Source organism: Phyllobates terribilis, unplaced genomic scaffold (genome assembly GCF_046119375.1).
Source record: "Phyllobates terribilis strain yellow unplaced genomic scaffold, ASM4611937v1 Scaffold_5__5_contigs__length_657084704, whole genome shotgun sequence".
Taxonomy (NCBI): domain Eukaryota; kingdom Metazoa; phylum Chordata; class Amphibia; order Anura; family Dendrobatidae; genus Phyllobates; species Phyllobates terribilis.
Window position 1 is genome coordinate 139,242,709 of NW_027362765.1, and position 24,759 is coordinate 139,267,467.

At 49.3% G+C, this 24,759-nt stretch overlaps 1 long non-coding RNA gene across 1 annotated transcript in view; it reads right to left on the reverse strand.

The window, feature by feature from the left end:
* Window positions 1–23,760, reverse strand: part of LOC141270958 (uncharacterized) — a 165,060-nt gene extending 141,300 nt beyond the window's left edge. The window contains exons 1-2 of the long non-coding RNA XR_012321781.1: window positions 23,625–23,760; window positions 18,955–19,044 (exon numbers count right to left, since the gene is read on the reverse strand). This is a non-coding gene — a long non-coding RNA (uncharacterized lncRNA). The remainder of the gene's footprint in view (window positions 1–18,954; window positions 19,045–23,624) is intronic.
* Between the last annotated feature and the right edge of the window lie 999 nt (window positions 23,761–24,759).

Here is a 24,759-nt window from a genome sequence, read left to right on the forward strand (position 1 = left end):
GGTAACATCCTGCCTGGGGCATTATAAAGAGGGGGGATGACATCATGCATGGGGCATTATAAGGGGGGAGGTGACATCCTGCGTGGGGCATTATATGGGGGGGGGAGGGTAATCTTGCATAGGGCATTATATGGGGGGGAACAAGTGACATCCTGCATCGGGCATTATATGGGGGGGTAACAAGTGACATGCTGCATGGGGCATTATATAGGGGGAAAGGGACATCCTGCATGGGGCATTATACGGGGGGGAACAAGTGACATCCCGCATGGGGCATTATATGGAGGGGAACAAGTGACATCCTGCATGGGGCATTATATGGGGGGGAGGAACATCCTGCATGGGGCATTATATGGGGGGGGAGAAGTGACATCCTACATGGGGCACTATATGGGGGTGACATCCTGCATGGTGCATTATATGGGGGGTGACATCCTGAATGGGGCATTATAAGGGAGGGAACAGCCTGCATGGGGCATTATAAGGGGGGGAACAGTCTGCATGGGGCATTATGTGGGGGGAACAGCCTGCATGGAGCATTATGTGGGGGCCAGTATCCTGTATGGAGCATTATAAGGGAACCATTATCCTGTAAGGAGCGTTATATGGGGGCCAGTATCCTGTACAGAGCGTTATATGGGGGCCAGTATCCTGTACGGATCGTTATATGGCGGCCAGTATGGAGCGTTATATGGGGGCCAGTATTCTGTATGGAGCGTTATATGGGGGAAAGTATTCCGTATGGAGCGTTATATGGGGGCCAGTATTCTGTATGGAGCGTTATATGGGGGCCAGTATTCCGTATGGAGCATTATATGGGGGCCAGTATTCCGTATGGAGCGTTATATGGGAGCCAGTATTCCGTATGGAGCATTTTATGGGGGCCAGTATACTGTGTGGAGCGATTCGCCGGTTTCTGATCTATTGTGGAATTTACAATAGATATCACTCATGTAATGTAAGAAGTGAAATCTTTGGCATTGTACTATACAGTATATATATTTCTCTGCGGTATCTGTGCATCATGAATCGTGGTATGTGTGAAAGGGGCCCACTGAGACTCTTTCGCCCAGGGCCCAGGAAAGCCTGGAGCCGGCCCTGTGTGTCACACACCACATGGCCAGATAAGGTTGTAAGGTTGTAAAACGTTAAAATGACATTTCCTGGTGAATGCATTTGTCTTGGTCGAAAGCAATACAAAAGTGCAAAAATGCATCAAAAACGCTACGTGTGAACATAGCCCAAGGTGTGGAGGAGTATTTTTGTTTTTGGTTATTTATTTTGCCTTCTATACAAGTCATTACCCTGGAAAGGATGTTCCTTAACATATTTCCCAGGAAAATCCATTTTGGTTTCGTTTTTATATGTTTTATTGTGAGTTCGTAAAAATGGCGTAATACTCTGACCACGTTGTTGACAGCAGTGACCGGGGGGTCAGAAATGCTTCCAGGGGTCTTCCCTATGCTGTTCCTATGTCATTTGAGCACTGTTCCCATCGATTTGGGCAATTTTTAGGCCCTCTGCAGACGCCGGGGGGAGCCGCCTAAAAAATGCTCGAGTTTCCCATAGACTTACATTGGGCTCGTTGCTCGGGTCGAGCACCCGAGTATTCCAATTTGCTCGACCAGAGCAACGAGTACTCGAGCATTTTAATGCTCGCTCATCACTACTCCTTACACAACCACCTTCACCTCTTCCCCTAGTTAATTAACTGTTAGGGCCTACAACTAGACTTGTATTAATATTCCAGATGCCACCACCACTTTCAACTGCAATGTTTAAAAAATGAGTCTGTTGCTCACATAAAACTATGATCATAAATAGACTAATATATATGGACAGACTTTCCTCAAGGATTCCCTCCCATTAGTAAACCTTCTGCCATACAAGCTTTTGGATTTATATCTGAATTAAGACATTACCCAAGAGTTTTGTTGAACATTTTAGAAATCAGACAAATATGTATCAGACCACTACATATGTCTGGGATTGTTAATATCAAAATACAGAATGCATGGTGGATTCATGTCTTATGCATACTCTGAGAGAGATCTGCACAGGATACCTGAGGCATAAAATCTACGGCTGACAAGTGGTAGCATTAGTTAGATGCTGTTTGCAAGTGGTTGGTGGTTACAAGGTTTAGGAGAACTAAGGTGGCTCTTGAACTGGATTAAATACATCATTAAACTGAATGTGGTGAAATCACTGTTAGGGTATGTCCTATTGTAGCACCCCGAGGGCTCGGTTGCTGCAGAGGTATCACATCTCAGTTAGAGGTGTGGTATCTCACTTGCAGGTAAGGATGGAGTGTGGATCAGGACCTTGACAGCTGCATGCATTACACCACATTTCCGGGGGACAGCTCGACGGTGCTCCCAGCAGCGAGCACGACAGACCATGTCCCTGGCTGGAGTGGGAGGGAGGGAACACCCAGAACAGGGGGAACCCAGTAGTGCAGGAGCAGAGAGGAAGCAGTTCCTGGATGCACAGAGAGAGGAGTATAAAAAGGTGGGGGCCATCCTAGGAGGGAGTTCTGTGAGTGGAGAAAGCAGGGAGCAGAGCTGCTGCATGGGCTCTGCTCCCTGCGCAGGCCTAGCACAGAGGCCAGAGCCTGAGGGAAGAAAGAAGGGGAGCAGGGAGGCTCCAGGAACACGGAGGAAGGAGGGACCCCAGGGGTGCAGAACGGTCAGTAGCCACTGCACGCCCGAATTTACCTGAGTGGAGGGGTCAGGCCGCAGAAGGGGAACCGGATCCCTAAATTGGTGGAGGAGAAACTACACTCAGCCAAGAACCGGAGGTTGCGACCATTCATTGGTGCAGCCCCCTGCTAAACCTGCTAGGAAGGCACCACATAGGGCCCAAGGAAAACGGCCGGCACGTTGACCCGACAAGGTCCGAGGCAGCCGGACAGAAGTGAGGTCACTGGTGGGGTGTGAGAGGCCAGAGAAAGGACACATAAAGGGGGTCCTGTGAAGCGCTTCTAAATTACCTGGAGGTTGATCGAGCCCCTCACCTGGTGAGCGCAGCACGGCTCGGGCAGAAGTGACCTGGATAACAACTGTTAGTAAAAGACCCTGGACTGCATCATTGGACTCTGTGATTACTGCTGCGCCTGTACCATCACTCCCATCCTCCCTACACGCTGCCCTGAGGCTACGCTCCTCCCGTGGGGAGTTATCCTACCCCTGTGCTGCACACCAACACCAGCCTCAGCGGTCTGCCTTGCAGCGGCGGTTATCCCTGACCGCTATCCACGGGTGGCGTAGTCGGACATTCAAAGCACTGATAAATAGACTGCCACAATTTTGTCTGACCACCCTGAGCCACGGGATCGGGTTGCCACTACTACCCCCAGCATCGTACAGAAGCCCGGTTTCGGGTACCCCACGGCCCAGGGGGCGATTCAGCTTTGGCGTAGTCGGCAGGATCGTGACCAACCTGCCACCAGCGGGTATTGCGTGCCTGAAGAAAGACTGTAATACTTACCTTGTGGAGTTTCCCGCCATCCGCCGCCGTTTCCCGCCATCCGCGGCCATTTTCCCGCCATCGGGAACAATCTTAGGGACGCCGAGCGGGAAGAAGAGGGGCGTGGACGACGAAAGCGCGCGAGAGCCGAAGACCCGCCTTACGCACTGACGCCGCGCAGGGTCCTGGAAGGAGCTCCAGCAGACGCCGATGTCACCAGCACGCGACGCAAGGTCCTCGCCCAGAGCATCGCCAGCGGAGCCGCGGCCTACAGAAGAGGATCGCTGGAAGGTAGGCCACGGTTAACCAGGGGGGAGGAAGACATCAGGAATGGAGGGCAAGATGGCGGACCGGCAGCAGACTAAGCTGCCCAGCATCGGCAGTGCCCCAGCCGTCGCCGGTCCCGACCAGCGACAGGAGAAGACGCGTGACGCAGGAGCGGTCGCGGGAGCAGGTAAGAGGAGTCTCCCTATCCCGGACGCTGCCAGCGTCAGCCTGCTCCCGGGCCCCCTGGTAGAGCCGCCGATCCCGGGCGTCATCCACAGCGGCCCTCTCCAGGCCCCGCCGCAAGGCCTACTGCACCGCGGCGCAAGGGGCTGGTATGCCCTCAACATCCACCGGGTGGGCGCAGAGAGTCACACTGCTGAGGACCCGGACGGGTCTGAAGATGATTACCAGCAGGAACCACCAGGAGGACACCGCTACTAGGAAAGAGCACCGCAGACTGTACATACTTACCCGTAAGGGTATGAGATAAGTTTAAAGTTTCCAGTTATGCCCCGTTGGAAATTGTGCAAGTTTTGAGAAAGTTTACCCCGGATGGAGACTGTTGCCTGACTGTTGCCTGTATGTTGTTTGAATAGCCGGCTGAGGACTGGGAGCAGCCAACTCTTTGTTTATATCCGGCTGAGGACTGGGAGCAGCCACTTTTTATGAACTATCCGGCCGAGGACTGAGAGCGGTCAACTTTGTAAATAGTTGCATTTCTTAAAGTGCCCTCTACTGGTTTTATATACATCTACCTCAAGAGATGCCTAAAGGTGTTTGTTGCACTTATAATTGCACTCTGTTACGGTGACATGGACGCCTGGTCGCAACGGGAGCCGTAACCTACTGGAGGACTCCGTCGTGAAAGTTGCTACTGAAATTTGTTTCATGTTGTATATCTGAAGAACTGTTTTCCATTGGCGTACCAAGAGTTATATTTAAAATGAAAATTTTACGCATATAGTGAAAGTAAGGCTGATGATGTTGAGATAAGAAGGTTGTTTCCCATAAAGGGAAAGAAAAGTTGAATTGATTTTACATGTTTGCATTTAAAAAGTTTTTGCATGTCTTGAGGAAAAATGCTTTTTACTTTATTCCAGCCCGCGGACGTGCTGTGATTTACCAGGGGGGAATGTAGCACCCCGAGGGCTCGGTTGCTGCAGAGGTATCGCATCTCAGTTAGAGTTGTGGTATCTCACTTCCAGGTAAGGATGGAGTGTGGATCAGGACCCTGACAGCTGCATGCATTACACCACATTTCCGGGGGACAGCTCGACGGTGCTCCCAGCAGCGAGCACGACAGACCATGTCCCTGGCTGGAGTGGGAGGGAGGGAACACCCAGGACAGGGGGAACCCAGTAGTGCAGGAGCAGAGAGGAAGCAGTTCCTGGATGCACAGAGAGAGGAGTATAAAAAGGTGGGGGTCATCTTAGGAGGGAGTTCTGTGAGAGGAGAAGGCAGGGAGCAGAACTGCTGCATGGGCTCTGCTCCCTGGGCAGGCCTAGCACAGAGGCCGGAGCCTGAGAGAAGAAAGAAGGGGAGCAGGGAGGCTCCAGGAACACGGAGGAAGGAGGGACCCCAGGGGTGCAGAATGGTCAGTAGCCACTGCACGCCCGAATTCACCTGAGTGGAGGGGTCAGGCCGCAGAAGGGGAACCGGATCCCTAAATTGGTGGAGGAGAAACTACACTCAGCCAAGAACCGGAGGTTGCGACCATTCATTGGTGCAGCCCCCTGCTAAACCTGCTAGGAAGGCACCACATAGGGCCCAGGGAAAACGGCCGGCACGTTGACCCGACAAGGTCCGAGGCAGCCGGACAGAAGTGAGGTCACTGGTGGGGTGTGAGAGGCCAGAGAAAGGACACATAAAGGGGGTCCTGTGAAGCGCTTCTAAATTACCTGGAGGTTGATCGAGCCCCTCACCTGGTGAGCGCAGCACGGCTCGGGCAGTCCTTGCTGACAGAAGTGACCTGGATAACAACTGTGAGTAAAAGACCCTGGACTGCATCATTGGACTCTGTGTGATTATTGCTGAGCCTGTACCATCACTCCCATCCTCCCTACACGCTGCCCTGAGGCTACGCTCCTCCCCATGTGCTGCACACCAACACCAGCCTCAGCGGTCTGCCTTGCAGCGGCGGTTATCCCTGACCGCAATCCACGGGTGGCGTAGTCGGACATTCAAAACACTGATAAATAGACTGCCACAATTTGGTCTGACCACCCTTAGCCACGGGATCGGGTTGCCACTACTACCATCAGCATCGTACAGAAGCCCGGCTCTGGGTACCCCACGGCCCAGGGGGCGAGTCACTATCATTTTTGATGATTTTATTATATGTAATGAAGAAAAAAGCTTTACAAGCAGTTTCAACGAAAAATATCATACAATTTTTGTGTCTACCGTTCCTATGGAGCCTTGTGTGTCTCCAGAGTAATAGACTTTAAACAAATTCTTTATGGTCAGTCCCATGAGTGGACACATACAGAAGAGGGCCCCTGTGCAAGAACAGTACTGTATATGGGCCTTTTGCAGTCCAATAATGGGTCTATGACAGAAGCTTATTGCTACTTTGGAAGTGATAGTGAGTCCCCTTACCTCCTGGGTCCCTGTGCGGCTGCATCAATGATATGTCCACCACTTGTCTGTCCTGCAGTCATACTTCACATTTTCATGCTTATCTATGTATTTGGTAAGTAGAAAGTCAGATACAGGCTGCAGGGTCATAGTACACAGGGTTTATTTATAGTCTGTAACCAGGGGCACACCCAGAAATTTAGCTTGAATATGTAGGGTCTTAGCGTCTCGAACATTATGACAAAAAAACATTCCATCTCATGTTTTAGGCTAGTTTGGTGTACAAACAAAACTGTTGAGAGCAATATAATTATGTTCTTAGTTACACATTAAACCACCATGGCCATGCTTTGATGTTAATCTGGCATATAACTATACTTACTTGGAAATTTGCAAATCAGATCTCATGCTTTGCACTGAGGAGGGGGCAACACCCCGAAACACGTACCTACAAAGTGAGATTCTGGTTTGCCTTTTATCCTAAGGCATGTGGCAAGGCTCGTTAAGGGGTTGATATTGACTTTTAGGATTGTTACTTCCAATAGGTGGCACATAAGGAGAAACATTACCCCTTAGACCCCATAGAATGGTGAAACATAAGTCTACATAGGAGACAGTTGTAGAGAGGTAAAATCTGTTAAGATAGCACGATTTGTAAGATAGCAGAAACACTGATGTTGGATAAAGCAAGGGGTTCTGTTCTGCAATAAACTTTAATCAGAAGTCAGCTGAGATCCTGTGCCAGAGCTACTCCACTATATCTACAGTAAAACCTATTTGTGATGACTAGTGTTGAGCGAGTATGTTCTGTCCAAGTATGCTTGGTCCGAGCTCAGAGTATTTACAGCTGCTCGGTGATATGGTTGAATCGCTCCCGTGTGCATGATTTGCGACTGTTTGACAGCTTTATTACATGTGAGGAATTTCTATTTCTTACACATTCCTCACATGTAATAAAACTGTCAAACAGTTGCAAATCATGCACACGGGTGCGATTCAACCATATCACCGAGCAGCTGTAAATACTCGGAGCTCGCCCGAGCATACTCGGCGAAAGGGTTAATAGAACATACTTGCTGAACACTAGTGATGACTACCCCATTCAAAAATGGTCTTCAAGAAAGTTAGCCTTGTGAAAGAAGAGGCTAATATAACCAAGATAACTTGAAACTGGTAATCTGTCAGCATTGGTTTTACTTTACTTTATGAACAAACTATAGCAATTTGCAGTGAAACCTCTCATAATCAGCTATTTCATGGAAGATAATTATCTGAGAAAGGAAATGACATTAAGGTCATTTAAAGGAAACCTGTCATGGTGACAATGGCATCTGATCTGCAGGCAGGATGTTATGGAGCGGGATGAACTGGTCAGATTATTAGACTTCTTTGGGGGAAAAGTTTCAGAAAACCTTGAATTTTATTTATTGAAATTTCTGGTGTTTGTCTTCATACGAGTTCAGTGGGAGGTCCAATCCAATGGTTCACAGTCTTACTTTTACTGTGCATGCCGAGATTGCTGTCAATCACTAGTACGACCACCCACTGGACTCACAGGTATACAAACACCCGGATTCAATTACTTAAAATACAAGTTATACTGTATATATTCCAACAAACCTGTATATCATTTTTCTCTCTTCTATCGACAGATCAGACTGTATTTACAACATTACAGTTTCCCTTTAAAGGGAATTTGTCATCAGAAAATGACTTATTGTTCAAATCAGGTTTTTGTGTTACGTGTATTTTTTTATTATGTTCTTTTAGTTATTTATTAAACTAAAGAAACAGAATTAGTAATATTACAATTTTTACACTGACCGCTCAGATTATTTTAAACTCATATTTGCTATCCTTTCAGTAAGAGTTTTCACCAGACTAATTATCATCAAAGGCAGGATTACAATGATAGGTAATATCTCTACACAGCTGATAACACAGGATCCACCAATCACAATAGGCGATGTCACAGCTGACCCTGCTTCTCCTCCCTTCACAATGACTTTTGCACACGCTCATTAGGTGCTTCAGTGCAAAAGATAAGGTGCGAGACTATTCATTGCTGCTAATGTGCATGTAAATTCCCAGAAACAACAGAAAATTGGAGTCTAAAAGAACTCCCAGCGGCCAGTGTAAAAATTGCAAGATTTCTAATTTTTAATAAAGATTGTCATATGTAAAGAAAAACGTTACAAAAAAGTACTTTTCTGATGAACCATTCCATTTAAAAGGAATCAGCACTACCCTGTTATATTTAAAATTAAGTCTCATTGAGATTAGCAACCTCAATTAAAATTATTCTTCTAGAAGGGCGGTCATCCCAAAATACACCTTGGGGCGGTTTTCTCCAATAGGTGGTCTTTTGAACGTAAACACATTAAGGTAATTTGCAGCTTTAAGAAACCCTTTAGCTCAATTATTTCTTATGTTGTATTTTATTTTGCATGGAGCAATGTGACTTCAAATCTCGCAGTAACTTCCTGCTGTTTGTATTTTCTCATGGGATCATCCATTCTTTTGCCAAAAAACCTTGTTCTTCTCTTTCCTCCCGTCCTCCATGCACTTAGTTGCTTGGCAGGCGGCCCAGGTCTTTTCAGACCTCTGCTTTAGCTGTTTGCATGGAAATTTGACAACTGACAAGTAAAATTACTGTACAGCTTAAAGTTGTAAAGATATTAAACCATTCATTTAGGATGCAGATAATAGCGACTTACAAAATTATCATGTAGAGGAATAGCTGATGTATCTATTTATTCCGCTATTGTCATCTTTAGTATATATACACACATGGGATCCCGTCCTCATTGGTAGCATTAATTCTATTGTGGAGCTGCCAACATGTTGTAATAGACTGTTCTTATTCTCTGGAGACCGATATCCTACAAGATTGGAAAGTGGAAAATTGGTATAGCCCTTTCTGTCCCTGGTTGGAAAAAAAATAGTAGTTCATTCGGAGTTTAGACCCACTGCTCCTTAAATAAAGCCACAGGTATGTCCTCTAAAGGGGATCTGTCATCACATTCATGCTGCCTGAACACAGGCAGCATGAAGCAGACCATGACTGTACTACTGCAGTCAGATATGTTTTATTCTGAAGGACTGCAGTGTTTTAGAAAAAACATACCTTGAAATACCAAGTGGGGACTATGCATTTTGGCTGAGCAGTCCGCCCTACTTCAGTTGACTGCCAAGTCTCTTCTGGGAATTGGCCTCGGACTAGTTAGTCAGCTGAGTCCCAGGCTTATCAAAGGATATTTTATCTTAAACCCTGCAGCAGTTCAGTGTAAAACATACATAGATGCAATCATATGACCAGTGTCCAATTCATGCTACTCTTGGTTCGGTCACCATGAATCTGATGACTGGTTAACCCCAGGGTAGGGTCACACTACCATTTTCTGCACATCCAAGAAAAAGTTCCATTTACTCTGATCAGGCCTTGATCAGAGTGGCATCAGTTTTTCTTGGATATGGAGAGAAGAAAAAGCATCTCCATTCTATCATGCTTGTGAAAATCAGACTGCACTTGGATGTCATCCAAGTGCGGTCCAATTTTCCTCATGGACCTATAGACTTGAATTACAGATTTTAATCTGGCCCTCGGATTAAAGTCGGGGACATGTTTCCAATTTTTTCCGAGGAAAAAAATCAGACATGTGTACAGCCCCCTAGAATATCATAGGTACGAGTGCTATCCATGAAAATCACAATAGCACTTGTATGAGAAAATTGTCCTTACAGTGCTTCAGTTGCAAATGTCCCTAAAAGTGCCTCAGATAAACCCATTAGTGCTTATTTCTGATGATCCTCTAGTACCTGGCTCACTGATCAATCTATACATTCCATAGATCTTTCCATAAAGCTTGACAAATGCTTCTATCCTGCCTGCCACAGATGTAGCGACCTGTCACAGATTCCTCTATTATGCCTGTCAACAGTGTCCTGATAGTGCCTGCCTTAAAAACCTATACAGCATCTGTTATGGATCCCATCTTTCTCTTTATTTCTCTTTATAACAAACATGAAAAATAATGTTTCCTGCTCAATAATACATTCTTGAATAAAGAATAAATAAGAGCAAACTGAGATGCAGAGGAGAAAGTCGAGATGCATTAATAAAGTCTTCAGCAACAAGTGGCTTGTATACAAATGTCTATGAAGCAGAGAAGATCTGGAGTGTTTTCTGTAGGCTGAAGGAAATGCATTTAAGGAGCTCTTAAGAATCACTTTAGCAAGGGCATGATAGAGAATAGACATTGTCCAGAAAGAAGTGTTTCAAAATACTTGTTTGTACTTTTGTACTTTTAACCTATACTGATGCCAGAATAAAACCAAGAGTTATGTGTTCATGCCTCTCCACTCATAGGCTTTTTATAAAGAGATAAGCACACATACACATCTACAACTGTTTGGAAAAGGTTTTAATAACCATTTTGACTTTTGCCAGCAGTTTTTAAGATATTGACTTTACATCTTCTCCAGGACAATCTCTACCACAGTCCATTTGTTCAAGCTGAAATAATTAGCTTTTTCTGTCCTCATCCATCCTCCAGACTGAGTATGTGCATTGGTTGGTCTCTACTTGCTCTGAAGGTATCTGAACCCCATTGAAATGCCTACTTGTAGCTGCAGTATCTGTGGTTGGGTGGCTTTAGGTTGGGTAGGTGTGCAATGGGCACTATGGAATTTAAGGTTGTTTCATGTCCACATTTGTCCAAAGTACAATGTCTATCATGTACAGAATGTTTACAATATACAGATCTACAACCATAGAGCCACCAGGTGAAGGTAACCCTTTAATGCATAGAGGATAAATTGAACTGTCTTTCCTTCAATGCAAAATCTGTAACAGGTTCACCACCTATTATGTGTCATTTATAATACTGTTGTCATCTTATGGGATGTCTCGTGCTATCCGTATTGGCATCACCACCAAGTCCATTGGCTGATAGCAGAAGTCACATTATAATACTGTGACTGCAGCCAAAACAACAAAGGCCGGGGTTTCAGCATAGAGTTGGCACTGGAGTAGCAGGGGTAAGAGCAGATGATGTGATCTTGTTATTTTTACAAACAGAAAGCATTTGTCATAAAAACAATTTGAATTAGAAGACCCCTTTAAGCGAAGAGGACCCTTTGTTCTTAGAATCCATCCCTGCTAAGTAATATATTCACAGTGCAGCACAACTACATTGATTGCCCTGCTAGCCCAGTACAAGTGGAAGAAGAATTCAAAAAGAGAGGGATCCTGAGCTTTGGGCCTGCTCTTGCAAACCAAAGTAGCTAGTGTAATACAGTGCTAGAATGCTGCCGAGAAGCTGTTACCCTCTCAAAACTTTTGTAGACCTAGATAGGTAAAAATGCAGCTTGTATAAAAAGTATCTCCACCTGCTCCATTCTATCATGCCCGTGAAAATCGGTCTGCACTTGGATGTCATTTGAGTGCGGTCCGATTTTTCTCACAGACTGTAACTGCCAATTTTAACCTGATCCTTGGATCAAAATTGGGGACATGTCTCTGAATTTTTCCGCAGACCACTTAGTCCGAGGAAAAAAAATCAGACATGTGTACAGTCCCCTAGAATATCATATGTACAAGTGCTATCCGTGGAACCACAACAGCACTCAAAATTGGTTGTGTGCACAAGTCCTTAAAGTCCTTAATACATTGACTGTCAGGACACAGACAGTAATGTGGCCAGAGGGACTTATAATGTTGTTTATATCCTTTGCAGGGAGTAATATAATGATTTTTGGAGCCAACCATCTTCAATATATATGACTACAATTGGCGTGGAACTAGACTGTAGTATTCAACTGTAATGTATGATTGTCTCTTGTAAGGATGTCATCATCACATAATGTGGGACATTCTGAGACATTGTGCCTGCTCCAAATTAAATAGTGAAATCAAAATATGTGTGACGCGCCCCCTGGGACATATTCCTTTTTTGAGGGGAATACCCGGCACCGGATCAGATGGGGGGTTGTAGTCTCCGAGCGGCTGTGACCCGGCCCGTGCCCAGGGCGTCAAGCTCAGTGTTGTGTGGCAGTCCTACAGATGTTATTAAGAGTTCTTTTGTGTCGACTACGCCACCCGTTGTGATGCAGTCACTGTGGCCGCCGCTGCAGCAGGGTCCGCTGAGGCTGATGGTGGGTGCGCAGCTTGGTGGGATAACCCCCAACGGGAGGGGTATAGCCTCAGGGGGGACAGGTGCAGAGGATGGGGGTTGTGGTGGTGCAGTGCAGACGGCAATGAAGACAGAGTCGGGTTGTGCAGTTAAGGGTGTTTACTTACTGCAGATGTTGTACTGGTCACTCCAGCTTCGAGTGACCACCCGAGCCGTGCTGCGTCCACCAGGTCCTGGATCCAGCCAACCCCCAAACAAGTCCAGAGCGTGGCCCTGAGCTCTCCTTCTGTCCCGTTCTCTGGCCGTCCCCACCAGTGATCCACCTAGGTCCAGCTCCCTCGGGCCTTCTGTTGGGACACCCTTGGCCTTGGGTTCCCTGACCCTTCATGTGGTGTGCCTTCGGGGTGGATGTGATGGGTGGCCGTGGCAGACGCTGCCCACGGCCTCCGGTCTCTGGCTGGGGTGTGTTTTCTGCCCCCACCAGCTTGGGATCCGGTACCCTGTGCCGACTCCTCACCCGGTGCTTTAATTTGGGTTCTTGGGTCCTCTCTGTTTTCCCCTCTGGGTACTCCTTTCTCTTCTCCTCTCTCACTCAGGGTCTTTCTTCTCCTCTGCTCGCTGACTTGTTCTCTGCATCTGACCCTGTTCTTAGTTGGTGCCCACCTTATATACACCCTCTATGTGTGAGCTCAGGTGACCAGCACCCAATGAGCTCCTATCTTTACCCAGGCTGCTCCCCCTATCTGCCCCTACACTACTTGGGATGTACCACCCCCCTCCCACTCCAGCCAGGAACAGACTCGGTCGTACCTGCACATTTCTAAGTGGGAGTACCGTCGGCCTGTTCCTCGGAAATGGGATGTATGTAGTGCATGCAGCCTACCGAGCTCAGTTCCACACTCCTTCCTTACCCGGGAGTGGAATATCACACCTCTGGGTTGAGGTGCAATACCCCTGTAGCAGCCGAATCCTCAGGGTGCTACATTCCCCCCTGGTAAATCACAGCACGTCCTCGGGCTGTAAGACAAAAACATCACATAACATACAAAATTTTCATAAACATATAAAATATATAAAACATTATATATATAAAACTTTCTCGTCGCCTCTGGCTCCTCCTCCGGTCACTGTGCAACGTGTGACCGGGTAAAGTGCGACAGTCTCTCTTGGAAAACTGGTTTTCCTATAAAACCAGTAGGGGGCGCTTTAGGAAGCGCAACTATATACAGGGGAAGTTGGCCGCTCTCAGTCCTCGGCCAGGTAAAGGGAAGGGAATGGCTGCTCACAGTCCTCAGCCTGGTATGGATACGGAATAACGGGTACACAGTTCACTCATGCTGGTCCCAACGGGGACTATATATATGTAGCAACAGTTTCTTTGGTACCCGGTCGGGTAACTATTTACATCCACTGCTCTGCCGCACTCAACGGCGTCTTCCTCCTGCTCTTTGCTTAAAGCTGGTTGTAACTTCAGACCCGTCCGGGTCCTCTTGCTCCTCCTCCTCGCACTGCAACTCCTCCTCCGTCAGGCGGTGTACGTGGAGGGCGTAAGGTCCTTTGGCACACTTGTGCCGGGTGAAGGTGACCTCGTCTCCGATGTAGAGGTCACGACCTCTGTGCCCCTCCGGCAGATGGGACTCCACGTCTCTGCGCGTGACAAAGACGTCGCCGGGGGTGTTGTTGTCTCGAATGAAGCCCCACCCATGCTGCTGGTTGAACTTGATCACTGTCCCGATGGTGCGGGGACAATGCGCTGCACGGGGGTCCCTCCTGGTCCGGCTCTTCTGCTCGGCACTCCGTACTTGGGCCTGCTGTTCCCGGACCCGCCTCTCTCTCCGCTCCCTCGCGAACTCTTCGAGCTGCTGTCGGCAACACTCAGCGCGCTCTGCTGCAGCTGCCCTAGTTTCCTGAGTGAACCCCATTAGATCTTCTCCGGTGGGGTCCCACTCAAACTGTGCTTCCGCTAGCGGGGGGCGAGATCCGTGCCACGGGCTTCGGAGCCGGAATCAGGGGTTCATCCAGGGGTCTTAGTCTCTGCTGCCGTTCCAGCTCATGGTATTCTTCGGGCCAGATGAAGGGCCGCCCGTCCGGCCATGTGAGCTGGCTGAACAAGTCCTCCCCCAGGTGTGGCACCCTTGGTTTTACGGGCGCGGGCGCGGTGGTGGTGGCGCCCGGGTTGCCCAGGCCTTGCGGCCAGGCCTGGGGCACCTGGAAGGTGAAGGGCACCGTTAGGACGGTGGCGCCCTGGGCTACCTGGCCTTGCGACCAGGCCGGAGGCTCCGCGGAGGTAGGGGGCGCTGTTGGTGATGCGGCGCCCGGGGGTACTAGGCCTTGCGACCAGGCTGGTGGTATTTCCTGCTTTGTCACGCTCCGGGTCGAGGCGCGTGACGTCACAGGGGTCGCTTCGGCGGCTTCCGGTCGGGGCCTAGTCCATAGCGGTGACATGGCAGCTACGGGCACAGCAGGGGGACTTTCGGGCTCTGCGACGGGGAGCTGGGGCAGGTGGGCGGTTTCCCGGCTTGGGGTATAGGCGTCCCCTTTACCTGCCTCCATGCGTTCGGCTCCCTTCTCGGCGCCGTCTTCAGCCTTTGGTCCTCCCGCGCCATCCTCAGAGGCGGTCTGCTTCCTCTTCCAGGGTAGCGTGCTCCGTTGACTGGTCTCAGCTTGCTGGGCCATCTCCCGGCTCCATTCCGCCAATATCTCGCGCTGTACCCGGGCCATCCTCCATGCGAGGCCCTCCAGAGCGGTCTGTGCACACTCCCGGTCTCGGGGGAGCTGTGCTAGGACCTCCACTAGGCCTAGTGGGGTCGTGGTGTCTAGCAGGCTCCTGACCAACGGGTCGGTGCTGCTCTGCTCTTCTTCCAGCAGGCTCCTGGCCAGCGGGCCGGTGCTGCTCTGCTCTCCTTCCTCGGTCTCTAGCAGACTCCTGGCCAGCGGGCCGGTGCTGTTCTGCTTTCTCTCCATATCCGGGTAAGCTCCTCCGCTACTCCTCGTTAGACTTCTTGCCTCCGGGTGCGCTCGCTCCAGACTGCTCCAGGCGGCACCCATCTTCGTTCTTTTCTTTCGTCTCCTCCCACTTAGAGGGCGGTCCCGGGGCAACTCGGTGACTGTCAGCTCCAGGGGCAGTTCTTTCACGCTGACAGACACCTCCAGCATCACAGTCTCTGTTGGTGGGGGCGGTTTCCACTTTTGGCGCCATTTTCTGTCCTGGCCCACGATGGGAGGCGGCCTCTTGCCCTCCTTTGGCACGCCCATAATGGCGTCCGCTGCTCTTCCAAGGCGGGAAATCTTCGGATTTGGCGGGAAGCGTCGCCCAGTGGCGGGAAACTCTGCAGGTGGCGGGAACAAGCTGGAAATGGCGGACAATCGGCGGGAAACGACCTGTGATGGGGTCCGATGGCGTGGACCCTCCAGAACCGGCGGGAGACTTCTTTCTGAGGTAAACTTGCACTTTTCTTCAGGCACGCAGTACCCGGGTGTTGCGGGCACGTAATCCTGCCGACTACGCCAAAGTTGACGCGCCCCCTGGGACATATTCCTTTTTTGAGGGGAATACCCGGCACCGGATCAGATGGGGGGTTGTAGTCTCCGAGTGGCTGTGACCCGGCCCGTGCCCAGGGCGTCAAGCTCAGTGTTGTGTGGCAGTCCTACAGATGTTATTAAGAGTTCTTTTGTGTCGACTACGCCACCCGTTGTGATGCAGTCACTGTGGCCGCCGCTGCAGCAGGGTCCGCTGAGGCTGATGGTGGGTGCGCAGCTTGGTGGGATAACCCCCAACGGGAGGGGTATAGCCTCAGGGGGGACAGGTGCAGAGGATGGGGGTTGTGGTGGTGCAGTGCAGACGGCAATGAAGACAGAGTCGGGTTGTGCAGTTAAGGGTGTTTACTTACTGCAGATGTTGTACTGGTCACTCCAGCTTCGAGTGACCACCCGAGCCGTGCTGCGTCCACCAGGTCCTGGATCCAGCCAACCCCCAAACAAGTCCAGAGCGTGGCCCTGAGCTCTCCTTCTGTCCCGTTCTCTGGCCGTCCCCACCAGTGATCCACCTAGGTCCAGCTCCCTCGGGCCTTCTGTTGGGACACCCTTGGCCTTGGGTTCCCTGACCCTTCATGTGGTGTGCCTTCGGGGTGGATGTGATGGGTGGCCGTGGCAGACGCTGCCCACGGCCTCCGGTCTCTGGCTGGGGTGTGTTTTCTGCCCCCACCAGCTTGGGATCCGGTACCCTGTGCCGACTCCTCACCCGGTGCTTTAATTTGGGTTCTTGGGTCCTCTCTGTTTTCCCCTCTGGGTACTCCTTTCTCTTCTCCTCTCTCACTCAGGGTCTTTCTTCTCCTCTGCTCGCTGACTTGTTCTCTGCATCTGACCCTGTTCTTAGTTGGTGCCCACCTTATATACACCCTCTATGTGTGAGCTCAGGTGACCAGCACCCAATGAGCTCCTATCTTTACCCAGGCTGCTCCCCCTATCTGCCCCTACACTACTTGGGATGTACCACCCCCCTCCCACTCCAGCCAGGAACAGACTCGGTCGTACCTGCACATTTCTAAGTGGGAGTACCGTCGGCCTGTTCCTCGGAAATGGGATGTATGTAGTGCATGCAGCCTACCGAGCTCAGTTCCACACTCCTTCCTTACCCGGGAGTGGAATATCACACCTCTGGGTTGAGGTGCAATACCCCTGTAGCAGCCGAATCCTCAGGGTGCTACATGTGCACGGTAGAGCCACACTGATACATTGAGCATCAGGGCAGGTCTCTCTTTATTTTTCAGCATAACATCATCTTATGTAGATATTTAATAGTCATACATGGGAACAATATAATTGGCTCAGCTTATCTCTAAATATGTGCTGACATTAGCATACATACATCTCATTGGCTAAAAGTAATTCTGTCTACACCCTACTGGAATTTCTAGGTGTGCCTCTCACTTAGGGAAGACATAATTGAGAAATGAAACCTAAGTCCGTTAGGCAAAGACATTCCTAAGGGACTCGTTATCACAAAACACACATACTGGCTTAAACTTCATCTTGGAAAGCAGGAGAGAATATCCAAAATAAAGTAAAGACAGATAAAATATAAATCCTGCTCTCACAATTCCCTTCTCATGTGGCAGTGGGTGCAGGGGCGGACACAGACTGTAGTGGGCCCCTGTGCAAGAAATTTTGGGGGGCCCCCCCTGCCCTTCATAAGGCAACAAAGTTATGTAAACATAACCCCCCATGTGCATCTCTCACCCACCCATGTGCAGCTCTCACCCCCCGTGCATCTCTCATCCCCCCCATGTGCATCTCTCATCCCCCCCATGTGCATCTCTCATCCCCCCCATGTGCATCTCTCATCCCCCCATGTGCATCTCTCATCCCCCCCATGTGCATCTCTCATCCCCCCATGTGCATCTCTCATCCCCCCCATGTGCATCTCTCACCCCCCCATGTGCATCTCTCACCCCCCCATGTGCATCTCTCACCCCCCCATGTGCATCTCTCACCCCCCCCATGTGCATCTCTCATCCCCCCCGTACATCTCTGATTCCCCCCACTCCTAGTTAATTAATTGTATTTAAAAAAAATAAAACTTGTTATACTTACCCCCATGCAATCCCTGCAGAATCCTGGCGCTCGTCCACGTCGCTGCCACCAGGTTCTCCTGACGTTCGGCCATGTGACGGCGCCACATACATAGCCATCAGCTTTTGTTTTGGCCAAAAGATTTTTAAAGCCGCCACCACGATAAGGTAGACTCTTCTGGGCGGGCCCTACTCTAACCTATTAAAATTTTCTTAAAATATCCAATACTCTTTTTAGATATATTTTTATTTAGTTTTCTTTAAGGGAATGTGTCATATACATTTTTTTTTTAAATGACCAATAATACCACATACAGGGAATACCGCCACACCATGACCAGACCACATATTACCACAACATAGTGACCAAATAATACCACACAGAAGGGAGAAAAACTGCCACACCATGACCAGACCACATATTACCACTACATTACTAATATTACCACCACATTACTAATATTACCATAAGTGTCATTATACACGGGAGCTCTATACATGGTATGTATAACGTAAGTGTCCAGGTAATCTAGTGATCACCAGTGAAATTATACACAGGAGCTCTGTATATAGTGTCAGTGTACAGGTAATACAGTGACATTATACACAGGAGCTCTGTATATAGTGTACAGGTAATACAGTGATCATCAGTGACATTATACACAGGAGCTCTGTATATAGTGTCAGTGTACAGGTAATACAGGGATCACCAGTGACATTATACACAGGAGCTCTGTATATAGTGTCAGTGTACAGGTAATACAGTGATCACCAGTGAAATTATACACAGGAGCTCTGTATATAGTGTCAGTGTACAGGTAATACAGTGATCACCAGTGACATTATACACAGGAGCTCTGTATATAGTGTCAGTGTACAGGTAATACAGTGATCACCAGTGACATTATACACAGTGTACATGTAATAGACTGACTCACCGGTGACGTCTCTAGGTGAAGTCCTTCATCTTCGCTTTTCTCCTTCATCCAGCACAGACCGCCATCACGTCTTCCAGCCAGGACTCGTCTCTGCATAAAATAACACAGTTATCTAGAGCACATTCCCCAACTTCTACATTACGCAGCTGAATACAGACGTGCATCCACCATCAATATATGGTTAGTTATTAGGCAACCTACCATTCCAAATATAAATTGTAATCCACCACTGTGCCCCCATTAACTGTAAATAGGCACTTAATATATAATTTAATTAGAACCTCTACTCTTTCCGCCAATTTGTTACCAGTCACACTCCTGCATCCGCAACGCCCCCTACTCTATACTTCCTGCTCCCCGCATTCAATATTTACATGCACCCCCTGCCCCAATTCATTATATCATGTCCGTGCTCTCCCCACCCCATCATCATTTATCATTTACTCTCCCCCACCCCACATTCGTTATGTGCAGCTCATTATCCCCCTACTCCCAATTCCCCCATGTGCAGCTCTCAAACCCCCCCATGTGCAGCTCTCATCCCCCTCCATGTGCCCCTCTCTCACCCCCTCCCCCCCACATGTGCCCCTCTCTCATCCCCCTCCCCCACATGTGCCCCTCTCTCATCCCCCTCCCCCACATGTGCCCCTCTCTCATCCCCCTCCACCACATGTGCACCTCTCTCATCTCCCCCCACATGTGCATCTCCCATCTCCCCCCCCACACATGTGCATCTCCCATCTCCCCCCACACATGTGCATCTCCCATCTCCCCCACACATGTGCATCTCCCATCTCCCCCCCCCACACACACGTGCATCTCCCATCTCCCCCCCCACACACATGTGCATCTCCCATCCCCCCCCACACACACGTGCATCTCCCATCTCCCCCCCCCACACACATGTGCATCTCCCATCCCCCCCCCACATGTGCATCTCCCATCCCCCCCCACATGTGCATCTCCCATCCCCCCCCACACACATGTGCATCTCCCATCCCCCCCACACACACATGTGCATCTCCCATCCCCCCCACACACACATGTGCATCTCCCATCTCCCCCCCCTACACACATGTGCATCTCCCATCTCCCCCCCCCACACACATGTGCATCTCCCATCTCCCCCCCCACATACATGTGCATCTCCCATCTCCCCCCCCACACACATGTGCATCTCCCATCTCCCCCCCACACACGTGCATCTCCCCCCCCCACACACGTGCATCTCCCCCCCCCACACACGTGCATCTCCCATCCCCCCCCCACACACATGTGCATCTCCCATCTCCCCCCCCCACACACATGTGCATCTCCCATCTCCCCCCCCACACACATGTGCATCTCCCATCTCCCCCCCCACACACACACACACATGTGCATCTCCCATCTCCCCCCCCCACACACATGTGCATCTCCCATCTCCCCCCCCCACACACACACATGTGCATCTCCCATCTCCCCCCCCACACACACACATGTGCATCTCCCATCCCCCCCCCCACACACACATACACACACACACACACACATGTGCTTCTCCCATCTCTCCACTCCTAGTTAATTGTATTTTAAAAAAAATAAAACTTGTTATACTTACCCCCATGCGATCCCTGCAGAATCCTGGCGCTCGTCCAAATCGCTGACAGCAGGTTCTCCTGACTTCCGGCCATGTGACGGCACCGTCACATGACCGGAAGTCAGGGGAATCATGAAGGCGCTGCTGCAACAGCGCAGCTCAGCGCTGAAATGTCCCGGACCCGGCGCATAGCATGGGGCCGGGGGCCCCATGAGGAGAGAGACGCACAAGAGGGGGGCCCCCGAGGGGGCCCCTACCGGCCGGGCCCCATACTGGAGTCAGGGCAGTCATGCCCTGATGGCGGCCCTGCTGGAGGCTGGAGGGGCCCCCTCTCCCTCGGGGCCCCCGTTCAATGAACCGGCTGCACGGGCGGTAGTTCCGCCCCTGAGTGGGTGGCTGTTCCAGCTGAAGTGCCCGTCTACAGACTCCCCCAGATACATTCTTACATTCTCCTCCACTAATAGAAGAAGCCGGTCTTCCTACACTACTTCACTGGATTCTCCAGATCGGTCAGCCTGTCACACCATCGGATAGACACACATACACACAAGCCACAACAAGCAAGGGAACTATACGGGTGCCACATTCATGTGCTGGTCAGAGTTAGCACACAACAGTTTGTCATAGTAGATAGAAATTCTCCAGTCCATATTTTTATTCGCTGTAACGATGGGGAATTTCGATTCAAGTCCCACTGCTACTTGATTTTTGATTTTGAACTCGTTTGGTACTCCTCTTGGGACTTCAATAGCGTCGATGTACACGTGAGAGTCGAAAGAAGTAGGAATGCTGGTGTCACCCTTGTCTGTATTCACAGTCACAATCTGGAGTGGTATCAGGAATTTATCAATAGCACATGTACTCTCCCATCCCACTGGCAGTATTGGATAAAAGTCACCATTTCCACACATCCATCAGAAGTCATACCTAGCTACTATCTGATTCAGGAGGACACGGCCTCATACCAAGTTAGTGGTGGTATTGGGACTGCAGTAGGAGGAACTTAAATGTTTTAGGTCAATGGTACATGTTAAACTCTGGAAACAAGTGTTATTCCCGGGTCCATTGGGCTTTACGTTTTTAGGGTTTATAAGGGGATATAACAGCTGGAGCAGATTACGCTCAGAAGTATTTTCCCCTTCTATAGCAGAAAATAGCTGAATTAGGCATGAGAAAGCAATGGGGTTTGTTTGGTTGCTTATAGGGACGGGCAACAGGAATGAGTATTTGGAAGTATTAGGTTGTGGGGTCTCAGTCTTATTTAGAATAGATTGGTCTCTGATATCCTTAAGATAAGTGTCCTAATTGGTCAGTGTGCCTCGGGATATTTATGCCTATCACATATATAGTCCTGCGTCCGTAACAGGGGAATCAAATATAGGGGAAGACAGTTGTCAGACTTACAAGTAAGACAGGACCCTACAGTACAACATTTCGACTCTTATTCTGGTTTTAGCAGATTTATTCTAGCAAGTAGGCTTCTACCCTTGCTGTCTGTCTTTTCTCACGCTCCGGAAGGGTTGTAGACCCAGTTTTCCCCAGTGTTCCACCCCACCATACTCCAGGACTCACAATCAAACCCATAGCCAGTATTGGCGGTGGTGACACATATATACTTTTGGGTGAGTCTATAGATGTCTCCACACTGCCACTCCACCCTAGGGCAGGAGACCATGTTACACAGGTCAAATTTGTAGCTCATGACAGGGTCTAAGGTATTAAACCAGAAAGTGGGAACTAGCTCTCCATTCTTTCTCCCTTGGGACATAGTCCTCGATGAGCCCCCATTTATCAAAGTAAAAGGATAAGGCACAGGGTGTGCGTGCACATCACTCTGTGGCTTTCTTGGGCTCAGGTGTCTTCCTGCAGTGTGAGGCGTGGATCTAGTTGGGCTTTCTCTCAAACTTTAATGCCGTCTCAGTTGTCGGCAGGATTTGGAAGGGCACACCAAATCGAGGCTCAAGGGCTCTTATGACGTCTTTTGACCACCACCTAATCTCTGGGTTGCAGGGGGTGGCACACTTCCACAGAATCTGGATCTGGAAAGGAAGGGTAAACTTGAGAGTATATGTTAGACAAGTGTTTTGTAAGTGCAATAACATAAGAAGATAGCCTATCATGTTGCATCTGGATCTGCTGTGGAAAATACAACCCTAGCCTAGGGGTTGACCCAAATAACACCTCATATGGGCTGAGGTCTGTCTTTGTGTTGGGAGTATACCTGATTGAGAAGAGTGCAAGGGGCAAGCATTCTGTCCATGGTCTGCCCGTTTCAGCCATGTATTTCTGGATTTTCAGTTTCAGGGTCTCATTCAATCTCTCTACTCTGCCGCTACTCTGTGGATGGTACATAGTATGAAAGACCTTTTCCACTCCCAGGGTGGAAATTATTTCTTGCATTTCTCCTCCGGTAAAGTGGGTGCCTCTGTCACTCGCTATGGTCTCAGGCACCCCTGATCTTTAGCATGTCTGCAGGCTTCTTCTAGGGCACGGAGTTCAGCTTCCTGGGCGGACATGTATGGGGGGCAGCGATTCTGCTTTTATGGTTTCATGGAGGGAAACAGCATATTTAGTGTAGAACTGGCCATCCACGCCATACCACCATCCATCCTCAAAGAGCTCATGGTCTGGGCTATCTAGTGGGACATCGGTAACACGACTGAAACCCCCGTGGGACATTATTTGTACACAGTCATAGTCCTGTTGTGGCTCAAATAGCAGATCCCCCATGTTACCACTACCACACCTTCCCCCTCCAGAGGCAACAATGTGGCTGGATTCAGATTAGTGCTAAGGTGAATGGTGATGTTATCAGGCATAAAGAGGGCACATTAAATTCTGAGATGTTCAGTAGTACTGAGAAAGAATGGCAGTAACATCATGAGAGACAAAAACAGTGAGGGAGAAAGTTAGAACAATTCCAGCAGACTTATGCAGGAGAAGCTGTACAGCATTTATGGCTTAGTGAGACCCTGACTCCCTCGCTGGAGAAGGGGGAGGAAGGGGGGTTATTATGAGTCTAGGAGGGAGACTGCAGTTTCTGTGTCCAAGCTTTTCACAATTACAACATGTGAAATTTTTTCATCCTTACCTGGACTAGTCATACATAAAAGGGGCTCTGGATCGGGGTTTTGCCTTGTTATCCAGTGCATTTGTTGCTTCCACACCCTTGGCTACTTTGTATAACAGCCTGGGACATAGTCCAGTACTCCGGGTGGGACGCTATTAGTGGCTCTTTAATCACAGCCTTCAACAGAGGCACAGGACAGTAACGGGTGTGGACCTCGGACGTGTTCTCATAAGTCCTGCCATCTCTGCCAGAGCGGGTATAATATTTTTCTACTGACTCTGCCATCCTGTTGGATATAATGAAGAGTGGCTGACTGGGAAGCTAACCTGTCCTGGCCCCATTGGGTGAGTTTTACTGCTTCCCCGAATCTAGTGAAGTGTTATCCACAAGTGGGGCCCTTATTTCCAATGTCTCAAGGGGGTAGAAGGTATCCTCTGTCTCTGCTGATACCAGATCCTCCAAATCCCATCAAAAACAGGAGAAAACCTTTCTAATTTTCTCTATCTCTCTAACAAATGGCATTGGAAACATTTTCAGGGTCTGGCATTCTACTCATCATAGCCAGCATTTCACTCGGATTCTAGGGACGCCATAAACCCTCCTGAGGCTCTACAGTATTGGGACGCCCAGACTGGGGTGTGAGATGAGCTGCCCACCCTGACTGAGTAATTGTCCTCATGAGCCTTGGATTGCAGCAAAAGACTGTTGTATAACTGCAGTATTCATATGGTTGTGTCAGGTGAGGAGCTGGAGGGCAGGGCAGGTTCTGAAGGGATGTTGGTCCCATCCCGTGCAGGTATGATGTTGGGGGCATGGCCAAGACTTGTTGGGGCACAATACTTGGGGCACACTATACAAATGGATTGTGGGGCGTTAACAAAAAGAGTGGAATCATTGCTTAGGAGTAGGAGGTTTAATGGTTCCTATGTGCCAACAGGGGGCACCACATACACAATAGGCCTCCACCCAATCTGGATTCTGATTCCTGCACACACAACATGTCCATCCTTCAGGGACAATGTATGGGGGTGGAGTCAAACTGGGAGCGGCAGGAGGATCAATGCCATCTTTTTTTTTTTACATACAAAATCTTATCATCATGTTTTTCTTTCTTCAACTCGCCTATAGTTACACATTTAGAGTTTTTCCACCATAT